A 3,156-nucleotide genomic window follows, 5' to 3' on the forward strand; every position below is an offset into this window, starting at 1 on the left:
TTCTTTTTGCTTTCTTTTTACAGTTGATCTCTAGTTTCAAAGGATTATGATCAGAGAATATGGTTGGTGTGATTTCAACCCTCTTATATTTGTTGAGGCTATTTCTGTGTCCCAGTATGTGGTCAATCCTTGAGAATGTTCCATGTGCACTAGAGAAGAATGTATAAGCAACTGTTTGGGGATGAAAGGCCCTGTAAATGTCAATTATGTCCAGTTGGTCTAATATGTCATTTAAGGATGTTATTTCCTTATCGATTTTCTGTTTGGATGATCTGTCCATATCCGACAGTGGGGTATTTATTTAGGTCCCCTACTATGATGATGTTTTGGTCTGTTTCTCCCTTTAGTTCTGTTAGTAATTGCTTTATGTATTTCTGGGCTCCTTGATTGGGAGCATAGATATTAATAAGTGTTATGTCTTCTTGGTGCATGATTCCCTTTTTCATTATGAAGTGTCCCTCAGTATCTTTCTTTACATTTTTTTTTTTTTTTAAACCTACAGCATCCGATATTCCTAGGCGGTCTCCTATCCAAGTACTAACCAGGTCCAACCTTACTTAGCTTTTGAGATCAGACGAGATCAAGCGTGTTCAGGGTGGCACGGCCATGGACTTTCTTTACACTTTTTATTCTGAAGTCTATTTCATCTGATATTAGTACTGCTACTCCCACTTTTCTCTGAATGCTATTTGCTTGAAATATCATTTTCCACCCTTTCACTTTGAGTTTATGTTTGTCTTTGGAGCTGAGAAGTGTATCCTGGAGGCAGCATATGGTTGGGTTTTGTTTTTTGATCCAATTTGCAACTCTCTGCTTTTTTATTGGTGAGTTCAGTCCATTTACATTTAGGGTGATTATTGAAATATGAGGTCTTCTTATAGCCATTTTATCTTTTGTTTTCTGGTAGCTCAGTGTTTCCATTGCTTCCTTGTCCTTGTGTTTCTGTTTTCTTTATTTTGGTTGGCTTTTGTGGATTTTCCCTCTGGTCTTTCTTGTTTTATGTTATATACTTCAGTTCTGAATCTTTGGCATGTGGTTACTATTACGAATATGTAAAAGATAGTTATATATATACAGTTGTCCCTTTTCTTCTGCATGTGCCTTTTCTCCATTCCCTTTTGCGAATTTGGATCTTTTCAGTCATCGTTGTTTCAGTTTGTCTCTATGTATGCTGAACGTTCATTATTATCTTGCTATAGCAAATCTCTTCTTATTTTTAAGCTTATAATGCCCTGTTCCTAGTAAGGATTGCACTCCTCTGCTTCTATCAGCCTGCTAGTCATCTTACTCTTAATTACGTATTTTTCTTTTTGTCATTTTGATTTAGGCGAGCTGACCTCTTTCAGTATTTCCTGTACAGGCCTCATAGTGGAGAATTCCCTCAATTTGCATGTCTGGAAAGGTCTTTATATCTCCTTCATCTCTGAAGGAGAGCTTAGCTGGATATATTATTCTCGGCTGGTAGTTCCTTTCATTTAATAGTCTGAATATTTGATTCCACTCCTTTCTGACTTGTAAGGTTTGTGCTGAGAAGTCCGATGATAATCTAATGGGTTTTCCTTTATAGGTTATCATCTTCTTTTCCCTGGCTGCTCTAAGAATTCTGTCTTTGTCGTCGATTTTGATAATTTTAATACAGTGTGTCTTGGTGAAGGCCTTTTTGGGGTGAGATAATTGGGTATTCTGTTGACTTCTTGAATTCCAAGCTCCAGCTCATTCCTTAGATTTGGGAAATTCTCACCAACTATTTGTCTGAAAATGCTTTCTAATCCCTGCTCCTTTTCCTCCCCTTCAAGAATTTCCATTATTCTTATGTTTCCTCTCCTCATGGTATCAGCTAGTTCTTGTATTTCTCTTGCATTATTTTTCATTCTTCGGTTTCTCTCTTCTTCCTTCTGATTTATTTCTAGATTTCTGTCTTTGATATCATTGATCCTTTCCTCCATTTGGTCAACTCTATTTCCCAAGTTTGCTATTTCATTTTTCAACTCTTGCAGTGTTTTTTATCTCCAGAAGATCTATTCTGTTCTTCTTGAGGGTTTCAATCTCCTAGCTCTGCTCATCTAGTTGTTTTTGCAATTCCTGAAATTGTTGATATGGCTCATTTCAGAACTCACTGAGTTTTTTCAGAAATACCATCCTGAATTCTCTGTCATTTAAGTCGCATATTTCTATATCTATAAGCTTATTTTCTGAATATTTTTCTCTTTCTTTCTGAGATACATTGTCGCCTTGGTTGTTCCTGATGTTTTATGCACTATTTCCCTGCCTGGGCATTAATGGAAGTGTATTCTAATTTTTTTCCAGAAAGAGGATTTCTTATACAATGGTCTCTAGCCTGTTACAAAGAAGGCGTTTTTCTTTTGGTTTCCAGTAGGTGGCATCTAATCCTCTTGGATCTCTGCTTTATATAAAGTCTTAATAATGTCTTTTTTTTCCTTATAGATATTTAATCATGCTTGCTACCCTCAGTCTCAGTTCCTGTCAGTGTTAGCAACATTTCAGTAGCATATTCTCAGATTCCCCTGGGTGTCCGCAGCATTCGGTCTCAGAGGGTATGGGGGGAGGGGCCCTCTGGGTTGGGAGTTGGGGGCTGTGGCTCAGCCTCAGTTTTGCAGCCACAGCCGGTAAAAATCAACTGTTGTTTCTCTGTCTTCCCCACTTTTCTACCTTCCCCATTTCTCTGCCTTCTGCCCTGTTGACTGAGCACTGCCACCAGTCATGTGGAGCTCACAGCACTCCCAGATACAGTTGTTCAGGGATCTTACCGCATCTTCTCCCCTCCTCCTCCTCCTACAGGAGCTCTGGTGGCTGTGAGAGGCAGCTTCTTTGTTTCTCCCAGTCCACCCAGGTTTTGAGTAGCTCTTATGCACAGATCCCATGCTCAGATGTGCTGGTGTGCAGTTTGAGTGGTTTTTGTTGAGTTTTAGATGTTCAGTTTATTGTTGTTTCAAGGGGAGAGATCTGGGGATGTCTCTCACTCCTCCACGTTTCTGATATCACCATGTATTGCTAGTTTTAATAGAAAACAACTAGCCTTGCCCCAGCAATCCTGAGAAAAGAAAGGGCAGGAGTCAAGGAATAGGCTACACAAGCAGAGAAGGTGCAGACCACTTCAGGAATAGACACCTCAGGATGGACCATGGCTCTCAAAGT

The 3,156-nt window shown here is 39.3% G+C and overlaps 1 pseudogene; it reads right to left on the bottom strand.

The window, feature by feature from the left end:
- Positions 1 to 493: 493 nt before the first annotated feature.
- LOC120597407 (uncharacterized) lies at positions 494 to 612 on the bottom strand (annotated as a pseudogene).
- Positions 613 to 3,156: the final 2,544 nt, after the last annotated feature.

The sequence above is a fragment of the Pteropus medius genome, unplaced genomic scaffold (genome assembly GCF_902729225.1).
Source record: "Pteropus medius unplaced genomic scaffold, Ma_sr-lr_union100, whole genome shotgun sequence".
Taxonomy (NCBI): domain Eukaryota; kingdom Metazoa; phylum Chordata; class Mammalia; order Chiroptera; family Pteropodidae; genus Pteropus; species Pteropus medius.